Source organism: Mesoplodon mirus (assembly GCF_964341445.2).
Source record: "Mesoplodon mirus genome assembly, chromosome: 3".
NCBI classification, from domain to species: domain Eukaryota; kingdom Metazoa; phylum Chordata; class Mammalia; order Artiodactyla; family Ziphiidae; genus Mesoplodon; species Mesoplodon mirus.
The window spans coordinates 63,342,869-63,367,507 of record NC_138978.1 but is presented as its reverse complement, the minus strand read 5'-3'; positions in this window follow the sequence as shown (position 1 = coordinate 63,367,507).

Below are 24,639 nucleotides of genomic sequence, written 5' to 3'. Positions count from 1 at the left end.
AAATGTAAAAAACACAAATACATGGAGGCTAAACAGTGCATTACTAAATAACCAAGAGATCACTGAAGAAATCAAAGAAGAAATTTAAAAATACATAGAAATAAATGACAACGAAAACACAACAACTCAAAACCTATGGGAAGCAGTAAAAAGCAGTTCTAAGAGAGAAATTTATAGCAATTCAATCTCACCTCAAGAAACAAGAAAAATCTCAAATAAACAACCTAACCCTACACCTAAAACAACTAGAGAAAGAAGAACAAAGAAAACCCAAAGCCAGTAGAAGGAAAGAAATCATAAAGATCAAACAGAAATAAATGAAATAGAAATTACAAAAACAATACCAAAGATCAATAAAACTAAAAGCTGGTTCTTTGAGAAGATAAACAAAATTGATAAACCCTTAGTCAGACTCATCAAGAAAAAAAAGGAGAGGATGCAGATCAATAAAATTAGAAGTGAAAAAGGAGAAATCACAATGGACACTGCAGAAATACAAAGGATTATTAGAGACTACTACAAAAAACTATATGCCAATAAAATGGACAACCATGAAGAAATGAACAAATTCTTGGAAAGGTACAATTTTCCAAGACTGAACCAGGAAGAATTAGAAAATATAAACAGACCTATCAAAAGTAATGAAATTGAAACTGTAATTAAAAATCTTCCAACAAACAAAAGTCCAGGACCAGATGGCTTCACAGGCTAATTCTATCAAACATTTAGAGAACAGCTAACATGGATCCTTCTCAAACTCTTCCAAAAAATTGCAGAGGGAACAACACTCCAAAATTCATTCTACAGAGCTACCATCACCCTGATACTAAAACCAGAAAAAGATATCACAAAAGAAGAAAATTATAGACCAATATCACTGATGAATATAGATGCAAAAATCCTGAACAAAATACTAGCAAACAGAATCCAACAGCACATTAAAAGGATCATACAGCATGATTAAGTGGGATTTATCCCAGGGATGCAAGGATTCTTCAATATACGTAAATCAATCAAGGTGATACACCATATTAACAAATTGAAGGATAAAAACCATATGATCATCTCAATAAATGCAGAAAAAGCTTTTGACAAAATTCAACACCAAGTTATGATAAAAACTCTCCAGAAAATGGACATAGAGGGAGCCTACCTCAACATAATAAAGGCCATCTATGACAAACCCACAGCAAGCATCATACTCAATGGTGAAAAACTAAAATCTTTCCACTAAGATCAGGAACAAGACAAGGATGTCCACTCTTGCCCCTCTCATTCAACATAGTTTTGGAAGTCCTAGCCACAGGAATCAGAGAACAAAAAGAAATAAAAGGAATACAAGTTGGAAAAGAAGTAAAGCTGTCACTCTTTGCTGATGACATGATACTATACATAGAAAACCCTAAAGATGCCACCAGAAAACTACTAGAACTAATCAATGAATTTGGTAAGGTTGCAGGATACAAAATTAATGCACAGAAATCTCTGGCAGTCCTATACACCAACAACAAAAAATCAGAAAGAGAAATTAAGGAAACACTCCCATTTACTATTGCAATAAAAAGAATAAAATACCTAAGAATAAAGCTTCCTAAGAAGGCAAAAGACTTGTACTCAGAAAACTATAAAACACTGATGAATGAAATCAAAGATGACATAAACAGATGGAGAAATATAACATGATCTTGGATTGGAAGAAGCAATAATGTGAAAATGACTATTCTGCCCAAAGCAATCTGCAGATTCAATGCAATCCCTCTCAAACAACCAATGGCATTCTTCACAGAATTAGAACAAAAAATTTTACAATTCGTTTGGAAACACAAAAGACCCCAAATAGCCAAAGCAATCTTGAGAAAGAAAAACGGAGCTGGAGGAATCAGGCTCCCTGACTTCAAACTATACCACAAAGCTACAGTAATCAAGACAGTATGGTACTGGCACAAAAACAGAAATTAGATCAATGGTACAGGATAGAATGCCCAGAGATAAACCCATGCACGTATTGCCACCTAATTTATGACAAAGGAGGCAAGAACATACAATGGAGAAAAGACAGCCTCTTCAATAGTGGTGCTGGGAAAACTCAACAGCTACATGTAAAAGAATGAAATTAGAACACTACCTCACACCATACACAGACATAAACTCCCAATGGATTAAAGCCTTAAATGCAAGACCAGACACTATAAAACTCTTAGAGGAAAACATAAGAAAAACACTCTTTGACATAAACCACAACAAGATCTTTTTTGACTCACCTCCTAGAGTAACAGAAATAAAAACATAAATAAACAAATGGGACTTAATTAAACTTAAAAACTTTTGCACAGCAAAGAAAACCATAAACAAGGCAAAAAGACAACACTCAGAATGGGAGAAAATATTTGCAAGTGAAACAACAGACAAAGGATTAATCTCTAAAATATACAAACAGCTCATGGAGCTCAATATCAAAAAAAAAAAAAACAATCCAGTTTAAAAATGGGCAGAAGACCTAAATAGACATTTCACCAAGGAAGATATACAGATAGCCAAGAGACACATAAAAAGATGCTCAACATCATTAATTATTAAAGAAATGCAAATCAAAACTACAATGAGGTACCATCTCACACCGGTCAGAATAGCCATTATCAAAAAATCTAGAAACAATAAATTCTGGAAAGGGTGTGGTGAAAAGGGAACCCTCTTGCACTCTTGGTGGGAATGTAAATTGATACAACCACTATGGAAAACAGTATTGAGGTTCCTTAAAAAACTAAAAATAGAACTACCATATGCCCCAGCAATCCCACTACTGGGCATATACCCTGAGAAAACCATAATTTAAACAGAGACATGTGCCACAATGTTCATTGCAGCATTATTTACAATAGCCAGGACATGGAAGCAACATAAATGTCCATCAAGAGATGAATGGATAAAGAAGATGTGCCACATATATACAATGGAATATTGATCAGCCTTTAAATAAATGAAATTGAGTTATTTGTAGTAAGGTGGATGGACCTAGTCTGGCATAGGAGTGAAGTAAGTAAGAAAGAAAAACAAATATCGTATGCTAACACATATATATGGAATCTAAAAAAAGAAAATGGTACTGATGAACCTAGTTGCAGGGCAGGAATAAAAACGTAGATATAGAGAATGGACTTGATGACATGGGGTGGGAGGGCAAAGCTGGGGTGAAGTGAGAGTAGCATGGACATATATACACTACCAAATGTAAAATAGTTGGCTGGTGGGAAGCAGCAGCATAGCACAGGGAGATCGGCTCAGTGCTTTGCGATGACCTAGAGGGGTGGGATAAGGAGGATGGGAGGGAGGCTTAAGAGTGAGGGGATATGGGGACATGTGTATGCATATGGCTGATTCGCTTTGTTGTGCAACAAAAACTAACACAGTATTGTGAAGCAATTATACTCCAATAAAGATCTATTAAAAAAAACAACAACTTTTACTTGTTCAAGGTTTTGTGGGTTGGCTGGGTGATTTTTCCAGTGTGGGTTCATTCATGCAATTACATTCAGCTGGTGGGTTTGCAGGGGGACTGGGCATCCAGCAGGGAGGACTGGAAAGCTGGGTCTCTTTTTCCTTGTAGGGATTCATCTTCAAGGACACTAGACTGGGTTTCTTCACACGCGATTTCAGGCACTATTAAAAGAGTGCAATCCTCAATGACTATCAAGCATGTACTGAATTCAATTTATCCTACTGGACAAAACTAAATGATCTGGCCAAGCCCTGCATCAATGTCCAAGGGGACTAAATGAGGGTGTGAATATCAGATGTAATTCATTGGGGGCCTTGAGCATAACAATCTACCACCAGCCATAGCTCCCGTTCTCTCTGATTTCACATGAGGAGTATTAACCAAGCATTTCTACCTCACATTCCCAAGTTAAGTCATGCCTGAGGATGGACTAATGCCCAAGTAGAAAAGATAAAAGTCCCATAGTGGAGGCAAAAGTTGCTTCATGTGTCAAGGATTTCACCTGATTTTTGTTGCCTCCACTCCATTCCTCTGTTCCCTTACCTACTCTCCCTCTCACTGACTTCTCACTTGCTATAGACATCCTTCCCCTTGTCTTCTCTTTTAGCACTTGTCTCAGTTATGGCTCAATCAGAGAAGAAGATAGGAGATAGATATTAAAATATTTATTGCCAGACTCATGTTGATTGTGGGAGCTGGTTAGGAAAGTCCAAAATTCATAGCACAGGACATCAGGAAGGGCAAACTGAACTCTGGGATTCTGGGTCGTGAGATGAAGCTGCTATCCACAAATGGTATTTCTTCTTCAGGACAACTTCAGCTCTTAAAGAATCAGGCCCACCCAGATTATCTAGGATAATCTCCCTAACAGCAAGTCAACATCAAGATGTGATTAAGGACTTTAATCGCATCTACAAAATACCTTCACAGGAACATGTAGATTGCTATTTGATTGAATAACTGGGGATTGTAGTCTAGCCAAGTTGACACATCCAAAGACCAACACAGCATTTTTCAATACTTGCTATATAGTAGCAAATTTGATATCTCTTATTGACTTGACTAGCCACTACTGCATTTTCTTTTTCCTAAAATCTGTGGTTTTTTTCTACAAGTTCTAGCTTGGCTGCCTAACCCTGACTCATGATATTTTTTAATCTAATCTTACGTTCCTGTAATGTTTTATTTTCTCTAGTGGTAGAAACTGGTCATGGATGCTTCTAATTTTCAGTTTACTTCACTGTTTTTTTGTTTTTATTTTTCCCCAGTTTCCCAACAACTGTAAGTGATTACAACCATGTAATTGATTCCTTACATAAAACACCTTACATGGTTGTTGTTTTCATGACAGGACCCTGACAAAGGCAGTATGTAAAGTATAGTATAACATATAGTTCATTATAGTAACTCAATGTATATTGGTTATTTAATAAAAGAAAATATATATATATATATACATGAGCTGCTGGGTTTGAGTTCATCCTTGGTTACATGTGATGTTTTCATTTTTCTTACATCCATTGCTATCTTTCTGTTGATTCATCCTTTCATCTACCCATCATTTGACTATTCCTATAGAACCTGATCTACGACCATCTTTACCATCTCTGTTAATGATTATTGCATTTTTCCAGTAACTTAGGTCAAAACCCTGGGGTTAATCTTGACTCCTCTTTTTCTCTCATATCCCATATCCCATATGTCAGTGAATCTGTTGGTCTCCCTTCAAAATATTTGCACTTCTCAACATGTGTTCTGTCACTACCTTGGTCTAAGCCTCCTTCATTTTAACTCTTGACTGGACACTGCTAACAGTGTCTATAATAATCTTTCAGAAATGAGTAAAAAATGCTATAAAATTTACATTAAAATATGGGGTTTTTTTTTTAGTGCCTTCTGGCATTTGCTTTTCCCTCTCTGTCAAATGTTCTCTCCCGAATCCTCCTGGCTTATTGCTACAATTCCTGGAGGGTGTTATTCAAAAGTCCACTTCTTATTTCTGCCCTTTTTGACCACCACATGTTATATTTCAACCAACACTCATTTCCTGCTTTAATTTTTGTCTTTAGCATTTTTCTCATTTATAATCTATATTTCCCTCATATAGCAAGTCAACGTCTTGAGGGCATAATTATTGTCCATTTTGTTCCCTGGTATATCCTCCAAGTCTAGAACAGTGCCTGGTATGGAGTAAATACAATTGTTTTGTTGAAGATATAAATGAATGAATGAATGAATGAATGAATATTATTTAAGTGATGCAATGACTCTTGGAGGATGACTATATAATTAAGAAAAACAACAACAACCAGAAAACTCCCTAACCAATGTATACCAAAGTAGACATGAAAAAGCATTAGGCTGTTGTTCAGCTTTATGAAAATTTCAGAATGTTTTTCCTTAATTGCAAATAGCCACTCTAAAATACTGTAGAGCATCAGGAGAAAAATAAACTAAAATATAGAAACATAAAATTAAAGAATATTTTTAATAGTGAAGAATAGGTTTTATAGAGACATAAAATTGAAATACATACTTTGGTAATTAATAGGAGGGGTAATTTTCAGTATTGATGTAATACTTAAGATCCTCTCTCTTCACAGAGTTCAGAGAGACTTGAAAGATCTAAGGCTAAGAAGGAAATTAGGATGGCTTCTATCCTAAGTTGCACTAAGGGACCTCTTGATATTCTTGAAACAACTTCCATATTGAAAAATGCCCAAGTAATCTTCCACCAATTGGAAATATCCCCAAATTGTCATATATATGCTGGTCACAGAGTAGTCTTAAAAACGTCACTAGAGGTAGTGAGGTAGTGTATATGCCAGGAACTGGCAACACCATGGGCTCATAGAAATGAACTAAGAGTCTCAATAAGAGGTTAATATTTCAAAACTGTAAGTCCAGATCTAAGACCTGGGGTAGGAGTGGGATTTAGTAAAGTCAAATGAAATTTGGGTTAATGTCATTTTCTAAAGGATATGCTATCTGTGATGTGGAGCTGTACATTACCTACTTCTTCGAGATAAATGAGATTTAGGGCAGCAGTTGTGATGTTAAAGTCACAGTTAAGGAGAATCATCTAAGGCAATGTAATAGGTACCAGAACCAGGATTCAGCTCTAGAAATCAAAACTGTCAGCCACTCATCAGCAGGTCAGGTGTCTTCCATTCAGCTTTGGATTTAGGTAGAAGTAATTCAGGAAAAAATGTATGTATGTATGTATGTATGTATGTATTGTACGCATGTATGTATGTATTCATCAGAGAGTTAGACCAGGCAGGTAAACTTGCCACAAGGGTAAGGAAGTTCTTGCCTAGTCCTTTCTTGGAGACTCAGAAATTACATTTTCCACAGCCACTTAGTCATTTGGATGTAGGAGAAGCAGGTTATTTACACACTCACATTCCACAGAAGGTATAGAACTCCTGGTATCTCGTTTGGTCTCCCTATTATTGCCTCAGTGTCTGGATGAGGTGGAACCCAGGTCACTAGCCATAGCTGTTGGGAAAGATCAGTAAAGAGGGACTAATCTTAATGCCTGACTTTTTTATTAAGATATAAATTTTGGCTTTAGAGTGACAATAAATGAATGCCCCAGAAAACAAAACTTAAAAAGAGTAATATAGTAGTGTTCAAAATATAAGTATATTTTTGTAAACAATATATAGAGAGGATGTGAAAGAGACAAAATATTCTGTAAAAAGTTAACAGGGTTACCGCTGAGTGAAGAAATCATGTATGAATTTGTATTTTATTTTTCTATTCCTCCTTTGGACTTCGCTAGTATCTTATAGCTGTATATTTATTATTTTTCTTTTTTTTAATTTGAATTTGAATTTAGTCTAGTAGAGTCCCAAAGTCACACATTTGCTGTTAGTTTCATGAATATTAATGGGAGATCTTGTTCTAAACCAGGAGGTAAATCACCAAGATATATTGTGAATTTACTACTAGCCCCCAACTCTGCCAAGTGTTCAAGAGCAGTGAGTCTTAATTTTTTTAAAAAAATTAGATTTGAGAATGCATAACAGTTTTGAGCACTTTAGATCAGCTAGGTGCTTTGTGACCACCTAGAGGGGTGGGATAGGGTGGGTGGGAGGGAGACGCAAGAGGGAGGAGATATAGGGATATATGTATATGTATAGCTGATTCGCTTTGTTATAAAGCAGAAATGAACACACCATTGTAAAGCAATTATACTCCAATAAAGATGTAAAAAATGCATATCTGAAAATTAATACATTTTGCATAAAACTTAAGGGTGTTAAAAATCCCTGAAATCCAACTTGGGGCCATTCTGTGCATCACACATTAAAATCTGAGGGTTGGAAAAAAAAGTAAAACCCTATGTCTTTTCCTCAGTTTTTATCTATTTATGGAAACCAGTCCTATAGCCATGAAAAATTAAGCAGCAAGGGAGAAGCAAATGAATGGATGGATGAATAAATGAATAAATTAGTGATTGTATATATGCATACATACATATGTACAAAATTTCTTCAAGGGAATATACAAATAATAGATAAATGAGAAGGATTTATGTTGTACCAGCAAATTAGGTACAATTACACCAATTACACAAAGCAGCAGAATTATCTGTCAGGTAAACTGACCTATAAAATAGATTAATCCAACGGATCAGGATTAAGCTTTAAAAAGAAAATATAGCCCTAATAGCACTTGAAGTCCATCCCAACTTCCTAGATGTAATAATTCTACTTTGTTGTTATTGTTGCTGTTTCTATATGTAGAATAAGTAAGGAGTGACATAAAAATAAATATTTCCTAGTCAATCCAGCATTTGGCATTGAGGTAGCATGGCATAGTGAAAAGAATTAGGAGTCTAAAACAATCTAAAATTTGAATGTTTTTTTACCGTTTGTTAAATATGTTCTTTGGGAAAAACCTTTACCTTTCTGAGCCTTAGTCTCCTCATCTATAAAATGGGGATATTCTGGCTATTTATCGCTGTGTACAAATTACTCTAAAACTCAGTGGCTTTAAGGGATAATATTTCATTACACCTCATGTTATTGAGAATCACTAATTTGGGCATGGCTCAGCTGGACAGTTTCTCTGCTCCAAGAAGTGTTGGCTGAGGTCACCCATGTGTTATTCATTTGGGAGATTGTCTGGCCTGGAGGGTCCTAAATGACTTTACCCCCTTGTCTGGCACCTTGCTTGGGGGATGCTTGGACTCAGCTAGGCTTAGATGATTGGAGCACCTACATGTGGGTGCTGTAACATGATACCCTCAGGGTAATTCGACTTCTTCATTATGGCTTAGGGTTCTAGAGAGAGGTTTTAAGGGAAAGGAAATGGAAGCCCTCATCAGTCTCTTAAGGCCTCAGTCTTAGAAACTGGTAGAGCACCACTTCTGCTGTGTTTTTTCACCTTAGAAATCACAGAGACAACATACATTCAAGGTGAGGACACACAGACTCCATCTCTTGTTGAAAGAAATGTCAGAGAGTTTATGGCCACCTTTTGTCTGCTTCAAGGAATAATATTTCCTACCTTATCAGAGTTATTATGAGAGTTAAATAAAATTTAAAATATATGAATCACGCTTAATGAAATACTTGAAAAAATTAGAAAGCAAGCATGCTGCATGTTTATCTCCCAAGAATTGTTCCTACAAACTACCTTACTTTCTGGGGTTTGTTTATCTTCAATCCTGCATAAAATTTCAACAGATATCATAAAACAGTTAGTCATCATCAGGTATTCAAAGGATATTTTCTTTTCCCAGGTTTTAATAACAGAACAGTCCATAAACATTTGAAACATTGAATTCTCATTCAATTAAAAACTTTTCTTTCCCTTTATCCTCTAGTGGGGATAGGCTGGGAATGCTTCCATTCTTATTTTCACCTCACATCTTCCAATGCCAGGTAGTTGTTTTGTGACACAATAGAAGGTAAGAAAGTTACGGAACAAAGGAGGTCTTACTTGTACTTTGTGTGTGTGTGTGTGATATGTGGGCCTCTCACTGTTGTGCCCTCTCCCATTGTGGAGCACAGGCTCCGGACGCGCAGGCTCAACGGCCATGGCTCACGGGCCCAGCTGCTCCACAGCATGTGGGATCTTCCCGGACTGGGGCACGAACCCGTGTCCCCTGCATCGGCAGGCGGATTCTCAACCACTGCGCCACCAGGGAAGCCCTCTTACTTGTACTTTTAATGTTTCAGTGACATCCACTAGATGTTGTGGATGTCCAAAGCCATTTACTTATTTCTTTTGTCACTTCTATGGATCTCTAATTTTAGCTCGTTGGTGCATGTGGCAATCTCCAGCTGGCCACATCCATCCCCCTCTAGCTCTTGCCTCTAGCTTCTTTATATCAAGATCACCTTAGTCTTTGGAGGAAGCCGATTGACATAGAGTCATTTTCAGGACAATTCATGGCTATGTTCTTTCTGACACATGGAAATCACACAGGAAAAGTCTAAAAGTTTGTCTTGCTTTCAGTGAAGACTTTTTATTCTGCTGCTCTAGGCTACTTCAGCTAGTCAAATCTGCTAGCCTTTAGACGTCTTAGGCATGAATCCGATAGTAGTCACTGCATCCTTCAAATTGCAGGAGTTGCATACCAGACTCTCCAAATTCTTAAAGAATATCTTCCTCTCAGGCAAGAGCAAAGTAATCTCCTCCCATGCCCTGTTTTTCACTGTGGTTGACATCAAGAAGTAGAATATAGGACATACTGACAATTTTTCCAAAGCAATCCAAATGTTTGCTAATTCTTCACATATGTTATTTATCCCCAAAAAGGGTGGTGAGCTAAGAATTTCAATACCATTTTTACAATTTTAAGCATGCCATGCCTAGGTAATCTGATGCCTTGGCTTTTTGAAAACATGGCCCCCAAAATTTTGATTCCCATTAAAAGGAGGGTCTATGTCTCCTCCTGTTGAATGCATGCAGGATTTGATCAATAGAATATGGGGAAAGTAACACTGTGTGACTTTTGATGCTGTGTCATAAAAGATGATGTAGCTTCTGCCTTGCTTGCTGAAACACTTACATTGGAATCCCTGAGCCTCCATGTAAGTAGTCCAAGTTCCCTGAGGCAGCCATGCTGTGAGGAAGCCAAGCCACCTAGAGAGGGCACACTCAGCAATTTCAGTTTTCAGTTCTACTATTTGAGTTCTCCCAGCCCAAGTGTCAGACGTGTGTGTGAAAGAGCCTTTAGAAGATTTTGGCTCACAGTTTTTGAGTCACCCCCAGCCCTGGAGTCAGTTGAGCGATCGTATATTGTATACATATTTCTGACCCACAGAATCTGTGAGCATAATAAAATGGTTGTCTTATGCTTCTAAGTTTTGTCTTAGATGGTCACCCAGTAGTAATTGGAACAAGAACTGGCTGTGTGTGTCTGTGTGTGTGTACGTGCGTGCATGCATGTGTTTGGTTGGGATCTCAACCAAATCTGAGTGAGAAAGAGTCATATTAATGTATGATTACATAAAGCACTTGGAATACAATATATACTTAATAAATAAAAGACAGTTGTTATTCTTCTTGAATAATACAGGGGAAAAAATCTCAGAAAGACTGCTTTATTCTCAGTATGGCAAGATCCAGGAGTTTTTAAAACCATTTTTTTAAAACATGCCAATAGGAATAAAGAAGGGCTACCCAGGTAGTCTGTGCCATTCCACACTTTGTCAAGGCATTTACTTGTTTGCCTGTCACCATACTGCACTGTTCATATGACATGTGATCTGTCATATGACAAGGATCAGTACTTCTACTGTACACAGCCTGTTAAATGCAGATGATGGGGTTCAGGAGAAAGTGGCAGGACTGTATCCAAAATAAATACAGGAAAATCTCATTTGATCAGAAAACAAAATGCCAAAAGTGAAGGAAATTCTTGAAAAGCATCTGCTCCCACCCACTACTTCTTCTATCTTACTTTGAGTCTAAAGAATCATGAAATCATGGGGAGCTCTGGGGAAACAAATGTGGTCCTTCATGAGATTTGTTCAGGTCTTCAGACCTGCAGAAACTCACATGCATCAAAGGGACTCATCTGTGTAAGAAATGCATCATGCTTTGGTAGTCAATTTTCTCTTGACAGCTTGCAAGCAAATGGAAATTCTAGTTCAAGAAATCTTTGAGCTTTAATCAACTGAAGAATTTCAGGCTTTGATGAGCTTATATTTTTATATACTAAAGTCCAAATTCCTCAATACTCTACTATTTTGTAATGTATACCTACAGAGTTATTTGCTTAGCCCCTTGCCTTATCCTGAAAGAGATCCTTCTACAGTCATCATGGTGATATGTTGATCTTGTATCAACCAAGCTTAAATTATCTCCGTGTAAGAGACTAGCCAGGAAAATGTTCTTATCACCTTATCTTGAGCCAACTACTTATTTCTTTATCAATCAATCAGTTACAAAGTGACTACTGGGGACCACCACGACAACTGTATAAGGAGTTCTTTCAGTATAATGTCAGGGACTAAGCAAAAATTTCATGAGCATCCACTATGAAAAGCAAAGAAAGACAAAATTATAGCCTATCAATTAGAGACAGTGTCAGCTGTGAGCATGGAGAATGAAGCCAACCCAGAGAGTAGAGCAAAGACAAATGATATAAAGGGAATCCTAATACCATTATAGTTCTGAATTCACTCCTTTCTTGGGACCAAAATGTTCCTTGACATGTGGGTTCATGAGATATCACATTAGGCTTATAAATATAATCATTTCTTTACTTGTTTTAGCTAGGAACAATGTGTCTCTCTACCTTGCTCCAAAAAAATCCTAATACACCCATCTTTTAATATTCCCTCTTCACACTCTGAACTCTAGCCACAAAAATGTCTCAGATACCTGAGTTTGATATTCTCTTTCTTCTTGCTAAGTGTTTACACATGTTGCTCTTTCTGCCTTCTCCCTTCCTTCTCCTTCTCCTGGGCTCACCCAGCTTGTTCTTGCCCATGCTCTATAGTTCAGCTTAGAAATCACTGTTTTGGAAACTCTTCTTAACCCCTTACATTACACTTAAGTTCTCCTTAAAGCTCCCATAGTTCCAGTATATTTCCTATCACAGAAGATATTTTACTATATTTGCCTGTGTCTTCCAATAGACAGTAGGATTTTTTTTTTTTTTTTTTTTTTTTTAGTGGGATCTTCCCAGAGCAGGGCTCGAACCTGTGTCCCCTGCATTGGCAGGCAGGTTCTTAACAACTGAGCCATCAGGGAAGCCCAGACCATAGGATCTTTAATATACAAGGACCTGGGTCATTCTTACCACCATCATATCTCCAGGCCCTGCAATACAGTCTGGCACATGTAGGGATTCAATAACAATATCTCAAACAAATGTACAGATTTACTTTAAAAAGGCATTCTCTTGTTCTTTCTTGCTCTCTCTCTCTCTCTCTCTCTCTCTCTCTCTATATATATATATATATATATATATATACACACTAAAGATGCATAAATTACATTGGTTATAAAGGTAATACATACAATAAAAATAGTGAAGTAAACAAAATGTGTTCTTTTTAGTCTGAATAGTTTGTGCTTCTCTGTTCCTCTGAGCTTGATTTCCTTCTTTTGTTCCAACTGAAATGCTTTTGTTTTTGTTTTCACTGAATCTGCCATTCTTGAATGGCTTCTCATATTCCAGACCCTCTTATTTTCCTCTTTTCCAGCAAAACTCAACAATTTTGTGACCTATTCCTTCATATCCGTCATGGGCTGGGACACTTATTGACACATTAGCAGCATAGCCATTGCTAGCATGCCTTTTCTAGTCAGTTCATATGCATGGTCTGAGTGACCTTCTGAAGGAAATGTCTCAATCAAAAAATATAACTCACTTCATAAGAAATTCATGTCAAGGCAGCCCAGAGGGAAGGTAACATTTTTAAGCAGGTAAGACCCTGTATTCCTCAAATCAAATCAATAGTTACCCATCCTCCTCTATTGTAGGGTCAATCCCACCTATACATAATATCAGTGTATCTCACATATGTGAGGAGAGAATTATCAATTATCCTTACTTTTTTAAGCTCATAAGAATAAGTACCTTGTAGATAATCAAGCACTAGAATATTTATGCTGGCAATAAATAATAGGACCTAAGTAATTCCCCCAATCTGATTCTATTCTATTTAGCAAATTGCCCTTTCTCTTCAACACTCCTTAGTAGATATATTACTCAATGAAATATGAATGTGAGGAAGAGCCAATAAAACTTGCTACGCTTAGCAGAAGAGATGTGAATAGTGGTCAAAACTTGTACTTTCAGGATAGGTCATATTCTTTAATTTTTTTACTAAGCTCTTCAACAATCTTCTTTTGTGGGGTTTAAGGTTATCTCTGCTTCACTTTATTCATACTGTTTTACAGCACTTTACCATGTTGTGTCATAAATTTCTTTCTCTGTTTATGTCCCCCATGTAATTGCTCTGTATTCAAGGATAGGGTCTTTGTTATATTGGTTTTGAATACTCAGTATCTGGTACTCTTCAGGCACTCAGTAAAGATTTGTGGTAAAATAAAGAAAATTCATTCTACATATTATTATTTATTTGGATGCTCTAATAACATATAGTCTAGAATTCAAGTGATCTTTATTATTTCTCTTAAATCATTTCCTTCTGAAGATGCCATGGCATGTTAACCAGGGTTCTATTACTTACTAACCAGAAAGGAATGAACATGCACACCTCACCTGTTTATGTTAAGGAACAAAGGCTGATGGTGTGATTTGCCCACTTTCTTCCCAGCTGTGAATATGTTTACATCCATGATTTCTGTTCATTTTCTTAGGGCTTCCTCGAGACTACTATCTGCAATAGTAATATATGAAAACTGTTTAATTAAAGAAGGTATCTCTGCAAGGTTTAAGTGTCAGACCCTATGGCAGTTTGAAATTTCAAAATCTTGAACTTTGTTCTCTGATTTGATCTTTCTCTAGCCACTTGTTTGTATCTTTATTTTGTAATATTCTTAATGTTACATTCCATCAGTCTTTCTGTACATTTTATGTCTAGTTGCTTTTAGTTTCAATCACTAAATAAATTAGCTTGATTATTCAAGCTAATAAATTCATCTTGATTATTATATTCTACAGGTACCTTTTCTTCGCCCATCTTTTTGTTCATTCACTCCTTAAACATTTATTAAATATCTATTTTGTACCAGGCCCTGGGCTAGAGATATAAAGACCATGAATGCAGTCAAGGAAAAAAAAATGCAGATTTGAAAAAAACAAATAAATACACTTCAGTTTTTATGAGGGTTGTTTTTTGTTTTGTTTTGTTTTGTTTTGTTTTTGTCACAAATAACAAAGTCTCAGCTTGAACTAGCTTAAGCAAAAATGGGAACTGTGAGCTATGAGTGGCCCATTCTGGACCATATGCCCATCCTGAACTAATGGACTGTCCAAGTGGCAGCAAGTGGGGAAGAGTCTCTGATTGGCCTAAGTTGGGTTATTAATCACTCCTTATCAATGAACTGGGGTCACTGGGTCATGTCAAAGTTGTACAAAATTGCTATTTCCAAGGTAAATATATATAATGGGTAAGAAATAATTATTGGAAAAAAGGCATGTGTAGGAAAAACTATTTTCTTAGCACAGTATTTGTGATAAGTTTAGGGAATTGTGGTGTCACAAGTAGGTCGCATATTAAGGGATGAAGTCAGAGAAACTTTATGAATAAGGTGTACCTAGAGCTTAAAGTCTCGAGTGATAAATGTGTGTTTGCTGGATGGGTCAAAATTGAGAGTAGAAAACTCCCCAGGCAAATGGAACAGCTGGAGCAAAGGCTTGAGAGTAAAAGAGCCTGATGAGTTACAGGCACAGTGTGTGGTCTGAAAACAGACAATATCTGTGGATGGAAGAAAAATGATTGAAGGGGGGATTCAGAATGAGATACATATTGGAGGGGCAGTGAATGGCTGGAGGATGGATTTATTCTGTAGATTAGCTACTTTCGGTATTTTAAAGCACAGAACTTTTTTTCACTGCAATTAAAAATGTACATGGAAATCCAATATATAAAAGAGGTAAAATATTGGCTTACTCTGCCTAAAGGCAGAGGGATGAGTCCAGAAGCAGACAGAGCTGGCCCAACTTGCTCTCATCACCCCTTTAGTTTCCTTGAAATATCTTGAGGACTACTGCTGTAAACAAAGGAATCTGAAAGGGTTGTATTTTGGAAAGAGTTCTCTTAAACTGTATGGCTGATAGGGTGGAGACTCAAATTTGTAAGGAGATGATTTTAATAGCCCAGTTGAATGAAAAACTAAGACTATTTAAAGCTGGGATGAAGATAGGAAGCATTATAAGACAGTCCCTTGGGAATAATGATTACCTAGCATTCAAAGATCTCAGTTCATAATAATACACACAGCAACATGAATGAATCTCAAATTCAGGCTTAGCAAAAGAAGCTAGACACAAAAATGTACATACTGCATGATTTCATTTATGTGAATTTCAGAAAAGCAAAAGCAATCTCTAGGGCCTGAAAACATATCAGGGATTGCCTAAGGCCATGCCTGGTTGTGATGGGGAATTGATTGCCAAGAAGCACTGGGAACTTACTGGGCTGTTGTCAGTGTTGTGTATCTTGATTGTGGTGTTTCATGAGGGTATGAAATTTTCAAAAATCACCAAATTGTATACTTCAAATGAATTAGTTGTATTGTTTATAAATTATGCCTAAATAAAGTTGATTTAAGAGGGAAAAAACCTTCAATTAATAATTGGGTCTATTACTAAGTAACTGGGTGACTTTAATCAGTCCAGTATATCTTCTGAGTCTCATTTTCTACAACTGTATGATAGAAATAATGAATAACTCTACTCCAGCCTACCTAACAAGTTTGCTTGTCAAGCTAAAGCCAAATCTATAATGGATAAACAAGCACTTTTTACCCACCATAACAAAAGATTAGAGATATTATTATTGGATCAGAAATTTGAAGACTAGGATGATAACTTGTTCTAAATAAAGGGTCTGGGATTAGTCATATTCTACAGGGCTGGTGAAATGTTTGTCTACAAACTCTAAGTCGTGGGCTTCCCTGGTGGGGCAGTGGTTGAGGGTCCGCCTGCCGATGCAGGGAACACGAGTTCGTGCCCCAGTCCGGGAAGATCCCACATGCAGCGGAGCGGCTGGGTCCGTGAGCCATGGCCGCTAAGCCTGCGCGTCCGGAGCCTGTGCTCCACAACGGGAGAGGCTGCAACAGTGAGAGGCCTGCGTACCGCAAAAAAAAAAAAAAAAAAAAAAAAAACCTCTAAGTCATAATTCAATTCAAAATCGAATCAAAATTATCCTGGTCAATTTTTAAAAGAGATAAGAGATTAAATGATGTAGAATGTTATTAATTTTCCTCAAATTTGGCTACAGAAGAAAATAATGAAAATACATAATTTATATATTATTCTTGTTAAAATAACCTTGTTTCATCACTATCAAGGAGCATTTATAAACCCTTTACTATTCATGAAACCGTGTGTGCTTAAAAAGAAATATGACATGTGTTAAGTTTAAATTAAATTTCATTTTAAAGTATTCATGATTTAATGTTAAAGCTACCACAAGGAAGCATTCAGGAGCTTAAATCTAGAATAATAAATTCTATAGCAAATATAATATAGTATGGATAGCCTACCTTAAGATAGCATGAATAATTTGGATTAGATTTCAATATACTTTTACAAGAAAATAAGAGTTTGGACAAACTCCAGAAGTTTAGATGAAATGGGTGAATAAGTAGAACAGGAACTCCAAGAATCATTTTCTTATGCTCCTGGAAAAGTAAAAGTTGTTGTAAGAAACAAAAACAAAAACAAACAAGCAAACAAAATTTTTTTAACTCTGCTTGTGGTCTTGTAATGTCTGGTTTGTGCCTGTTTCCTGTGGAAAGGTACATTCATTATCTGAGGAGAGACATCACAGGTTGGCATTTGTAAATTTTCTGTAGTCCAGGCTGTAACCCTCAGTGTTTACAGTCTCCAAACTTAGTTTTATAAAGCTATCAGGAAGTAATATAGGGGCTTCCCTGGTGAGGCAGTGGTTGAGAGTCCGCCTGCCAATGCAAAGGACACGGGTTCATGCCCCGGTCCGGGAAGATCCCACATGCTGTGGAGTGGCTGGGCCCATGAGCCATGGCCACTGAGCCTGCCCGTCCAGAGCCTGTGCTCCGCAATGGGAGAGGCCACAACAGTGAGAGGCCTGCGTACCACAAAAAAAAAAAAAAAAAAAAAGTAATATATTTTGTAGCAACAGATCCCCATAAAGTGAGTTTAAAAGTGATGAATAGAGCAAGAATACCAACAGAATACCTTGTTATGAGAAGTATAACTACTGTAAGAAAACAGTAGGTGAACATTGTCATTCCATTTCCTCTAGAACATAATTAGAATATCATATGGTGGGCATGAAAATACAATAAGAGGCGTTGGAAGAATTGGAATCAAGCTAAAATAATTTGTCAAGATAATCAGAATAATTTGTGATAATGAGAATCGCCTTTCCAATGGGATAGAAGTTAGGAGTACTATAAGGCACTTTACTAAGGCTCCTCCCTGGTGGCCAGTGTTTCAGTGAAGTGGACAATCTTGCCTTTGTGACTCTTCCTTTATTATTCAGCTGCGGCAGACCAATCCCTGGTCACTTTCAATTGATGAACTCTTTCTTTATAATTACTAACATATTCAATTAGATAACATTGAATATGAATACTCTGAATCATGATATATTAGACCTTACAGATACTTCTTGCCTTCTTGGAGCACAGTCATGTTTGCATCGTTTGCAATTTCTTTATTTTCTTAAAAATGACAAGAATTACAGGTTTTTTAGGGAATAAGTTTTGTCATTTTTGTATCTCTTATCTCAATTGCTAAAGTTCTAATCACATGCTTGAAACATAATTATTTATTAATTAATTGATCAGCATGACTCAAAGTGAATTCTTTCCCTATCAGTTCAAACTATTATCCATATATTTAACATGGTGAATGATTAAAAATAAATATATACATAAGTAAATGTTTCCTGAGTAAACACTTATTTATAGTCAATCCTGGTGTTACCCCAGGAAACTTATTTCAGTCTTTCTTTTCCTTTAGAATAAAACATTTATTCTCTGTTCATATCAGTCAAGGGTCTGTTGCAAGTATCAGATAAGCAGAAAATAAGTGGTGTACTAAGAACATTGTTGGAAGTGTTAGAGGACCAGCTGCAGACTGAGGATCGATTACTTCCAGAACAGCATCATAGAATGGACACTAGGGGAGCTGCTGCCTTCTAATCAGGATGCCTAGGAGTCAGGGAGCTGTTCCTCTAACTCCTCGCTCCAGGATCAATCCAGCTTTGCTCAAGTCTGAAGGTCAAGATGTTCTCACCAAACTCTCAGCTCTAAGGCCTGACCACCTCAGCTCTAGTTGTGAAATAAATGGGAACCATGCCAACTACTAGCTTCAGGAGTATATTATCGCAAATACGTTTCATTCCAGTAAAACAGATGTTCTGCAGGTTCCTTGCCTTCTCCCTGTAAATGTCTGCAAATGTGGGGAACAGCTAATGGAATCTCTGATAAAACTAAAAAGGAAAATCCACACTCCTCCTCCTTGTGGGCCAGTAGAAACAGAAGAATTCCCAGGAGGGGGACTGTGCATCACTTGTTACTTCCAAATCTCATAAGGGTGTATTTTGGCTTATCAGAAGCTAGTTCATAGGTGGAACTGAGCTGTCAGGGAGTTTGGGAAACAGGATTGAGACTAGGGTGAAGCAATAGAGATATCCAGGGCACAGAGTTTAAGGTGGCACTCATTCTAAGGTGCCAGTCCTGTACTTGCACAAGCCTTAGAGTGAATTCATTCTTAAATATGTGGGACTGGACACCTCACTTGTCTCACTCTAGTCCTGGCCACACTGAGAAGCCTTTAGCAAATGGAGTGGTTTGGAAGAGAGTTCACAAGCCAGTTTGCAGTACTGGCCACAATCTGAAACTCATCTGCTTAAGATTCAGCCAGTCCTTTCTCCTGGCTGGTCTCCTTTCTCAAACCACCAACAACAACCCAATGGCCACACAAAGCCATTATGTGTGCCTTTGTCTACCACAGTACAACTACCTCACAAATAAATGAAAATTCAACACCTTTTCTCCATTTTAAGTGAAAGACAACTGTTATCACCTGTAAGATACCCAAAAGAAAACCAAATGCCCTGAGACCATAACATTCAGTAATCTGCTTATTTTATCTCTTTGTTCAAGAATCCTGGTAGCCATAAAAACATGGCTCTGATCAATCTGATTCATGGTAAAAAAAATAACTTTTTGTTATTCTATATGTCATTTTTTAACTGGGAAAGAAATTATTTCTGTATTCTTTCAAAATTTAGAGTCATCTCCTAGATAAAATGTCAAAAACAAATTAAAACCATGATTCAGACTTTGTGCCTAGTAGGAGAAAACATGATCAGAAGATATTGCTGCAAAGTTCCATAGATAAATAATCGGAGATATGAGGATGTTACTGAAAGTTTCTTGAAGTAGTTTTCCCTTTTAACAAAGAATACACAGAGAGCTTACCTCGGATGATACTAAGCATTTAATAGAGGAGAAAGAATCAAGCCTATTTGCCTCTAAAGTAATTTCTCAGCTGACTGATTTGTGAAACCATAATCAAGAGGAAAATTCTCCTTAATAAGACACTAAAAAGACAAAGCATGCATGTAAGACAGTACCAGGAGATTCCAATGGCAAAGATAAAGTGAGGAAGACAGGACTTGTCAGAGGAGTGAGGGTGAGAACTGCAGTTTTAGGTGGGGTGTCTGGGAAATGCATTACTGAGAAGGCGACTTTCTAGAAATAACCCCAAAATGAAGGAGGAAAGTGTAATGCTTGTAGATATTTGGGAAAATGGTAGAGGATCCAACAAATAAAAGCATTGAAGTAGACACGCCTTCTGCAGTGTCCCGTGTGCCTGGGGTGGTGGGAGGGAGCGAGGTAGGGAATGTGATGGAAGGGATAATAAGAGAGCCGTGTATGGCCTCGGTTCTGGCCATTTGTAAGGACTGGTCATTAAAAAATAAAATCATTCAGGACCCAAAAAAACATTCATTCAGGACCCAAAAAATAGAGCAAAAACATAAAAAATAAATACAGGCATTTCCTTAAGCTGATATAGGAGACCTACAGAAACATCTAGAGTGCGTATTATATTTGAAGATAAAGTATTGAGTTAAGTATTCTGACTAATTGGATTTTAATGATTGTACCTTTGATGATTTTTATAGGGGATTTTATATTTGAACCACAAATATATAATGTCTGTTAAACAGATTTATTTTTATTTGGAATAAAAGTCTGTATATTCCAAGTTATGAAGATAGTTTTCTTTGTTATAGAAACATTAATTTTATTGTCTTTCACATTTAGATCTTCAGTACATCTGGGATTGATGTTAGTATATGGTATGAGGTAAGATTAAAATTCTTTTTTTTTCCCATTCAGATATACAATTTGCATAGACCATTTATTAAAAAGTCCATACTTACCCACTGCTCTGCAGGGTCACTCTTATCATAAATCATCTAAGCATAAATAGTCCTACTTCTGTAGTCTGTGTTTTTTCCATTCGTCTGTTTTTCTACTCTTGAGCCCATACTAAACTCTGTACATTATTGTTGCTGCATATTAAGTTTTGTTATTCTACCTTGATCTTCATTAGAACAATCTTGGCTTACCTTAAGCCTGCTGCAGTTCCACAAAAAAAAAATAAAATAAAATAAAATAAAAGAAACAAAAATATAACGATTAGAAAGAAAAAAGAAAAAATCAATATTGTAGATGTTGCAGATGATATGATTGTTATTAAAAATAATGAATCCACAGATAAAATTATTAGAATTAATAAAAAAATAAAGGATAATGGGTGTTAAGCCAATATTCAAGATAAAGGCAATGATTGATTAGAAAATGTAATCTAAAATAAACCATTTACTACATATAGGGAGGAAAAACATGATATTTAGGAATAAAAAAATAGTTTAAGATTTTTATGAAGGAGGTTGTAATACTTATCTGAAGATATTATAGAAAACCTAAATATGGAGAGGTGTTCTTATCTTTAGATTCACTATACTAAAAATGACACCTCTCCATAGACCAGTATTCCCACAGGATCTTTGTGGAAATTTACAACTAGGTTTTTAAATTATTTGGAGGTATAAAGTGTCAAAAATAGCCCTGAAGAAGATTTTCTTTACTGTAAAAAAATTACTATGAAACTAAAGTTATTTTAATAGTATAGTACTGGCATAAGGATAGAATTCTAGAAAAATGGAACAGAATAGAAAGTCCATAAACAGTCATATCTGTGTATGAAAATATAATTTAACTTATGACATAGTTGTCAGAGCAGATGAATGGAAATAAATGGTTTTGAATTATTGTTTATCCACTTGTGGAAAAAATGTCAAATTAACTCTCTACATCGTTCAAGAATCAATTCCAGATAGAATAAATATTTAAATGGGAATGAAAACCTCTATAATTATTACAGAACATTTTTTATGACCCCAGGGCAAGGAAAAGTTTATTAAACAAAAAACAGAAAATGCAACTCATTTAAAACAAACTGGGAAAATATATTACTAGATTAAAATAGCTTCTGATCATCACAAATACCATAAAGACCACAAAATACAAGCTAAGAACTTAAAAAATTCTCACAACATATATAACCAACAAAGATTTATTACCCCACCAATCAATCAACAAGAAAAAACAAATTAAAATTGAACAAAAAGCACAGACATTTCATAGAAGAGGTATATGAATGACCTTTGAATACACAGAAAGATGCTCAAGCTCATTAGCAACCACAGAATTACACATTGCTGTCTCAGTAACACATTGTTTTACAGCACTCTGTGTTGTCAGGAGTGCGGGTCAATGAGAACTTTCATCCACTGCTCATCAACTGAAAATTGTAGCAAACACTCTGGAAGACAGTTCGCCAGTGTCTAGTAAAGCTCGGAAAATCCTGCACCAGTACAGAGGAAGGTAATTTACAAGGCAGGATTGTTTGTGATAGAAAATAAATTTTAACATTTTAAATGCTGATCAATTGTAGAATAGATTAACAATTGTGCTAAATTCATACAGTATGATAATATTCAGCAATGAAAATAAATTGACTACAGCTATGCACTGGGTTCATCTAATTCCCAAAAACATAATATTGGGAGGAATATATCACAGAACCACAAACAGTATAATTCCATCATTTAAAAAATTAAAAAAATAAGCAACACTAATTATATATTCTTTACAGCCACCTATATATGTGGCAAAAATGATAGAAAAATTCAAGGAGCTGATTAGTACAAAAATAAGAATGGTAGTTTCCTCTTGAGGTGAATGGGAATAGTGTGATTGAGGGGGTACACACAGGGGACATAGATGAAGCTCCTAAAATACTAGCCATGGTATCTCTTCACTTGGGTTGTGGGTCTCCAGTTATTCCTTTAGTTAATAGTCTTTAAATTTGAATATGTGTTTTAAAGCTCTCCAAACTTAAGGTATGTTTAACAGTAAAGTATTTTACACAAATAAATGGGTAATTTTTATCTATTTATCCTTGTAAAATAAAGACTTTGAAGTTTCTAAATTATTTCAGCACTCACCTTTACATAAAATACTTCTATGATTCCACTTACCCAGATCTCCAGCTTTATTTGATTAATTCACATGCCAACATTTTTCAGATTTCCTCAAAAATCTACATCCACTTACAGAGCTGTATTCTTTGATCACCTAAGAAACTCATTATCTGGTAGAAGAAAAGTCAAATGAAAGGATTTTTATCAGTATGTAATTATCCTCAGCTTTGCCTGTTTCAGCACAGGGAATTGAAGAGCTGCTGGATTCTGAATCAGATGATCTGCCAGGTATTTATAGACAGTATCTCAATTAATTCTCATGAACTCATAATGCATCTGTTAAACTTCTATTTTGCAAATAAAAAACAGTCTCAGGAATGATTAAGTAATGTATGCCTGAGTACCCAGCTAATAAAGGATAGAAGAGAGAAGTAATCTCCTGTTTTCAGGTCCTAAAGCCATGGCTCTTCCCACTGCATATGGCCACCCTACAAGGAGACTGGGATTGCCAGGTGCCCTAGACATCAAGCACAGTGCTTTCGATGGATTAAGAGCTTAATACATATCTGATGGATGAAAGAATAAATAAATGAGTTTCCTGAAAAATATGGTCCTTACCTGAACATTGGTTTTTATTTTCTTAGTCTGTGGATCTTTCTCTCACCTTCGAAAATGTGTCTGTATAACCCTGGACCACAGAAGTTCATTTAATAATCACACTTTCTCATACACAGAGCATTTTAAACAACATGCTAAATAAACAAAGTTACCATAATTCAATTCTTTTAACTGTTTTCTCCCCCTTTTTTATCATACTATATTGTGCCTTAGAAAACAGGACTGTAGCAACACACTTTACTAGTGGTAACTACTAATAATAAGTACTGCTATGAAAATTACATAGGATAAAAGTTTCAAGTTATAAAAAATGAATTAGGTCTCTGTTACAAATTCTATAATTTCAAAATTCTGCAAAGTGATTATATCACAGCCATATTATGGTAGATGGAGGAAACTTTTACTTTTTAACATAAGGTTTCCTCAAACTCAAACTATACTTAATTGAAGAGTCTAGAGACTATCTCTCCCTTTCCCCTGAAGTAGCTATGCCTGTTAAATAATTATTGTGCTTCAACAGCTTCTTAATTTGTAAGCAAGATCAGTTGGATAAGCAAGCATCTGTACTATTCCCCAAGACCTCTATCCACCAGCTTGGGAATGTTTTGCTAATAGAATCACAAGGCTTTTATTGTAGAATTAGTGAACTGGAGAAGAACATTTATTTGCATGTCATACATGTAGTATTTTTTAAACCTATAAATAATGAAATAAAGTACTTGGATTTAGTCTGAAAATAATTTCTAGGTGCTTTAGGGAATTGGTGCCAAGAAAGAGCCTGCTCAAGGGCTTGCTCACTGTATTCATGTGTCATAAAACAGCTACAGACTAACTGATTCTCATTTTAAATAGTAAAGAAAGACAGGC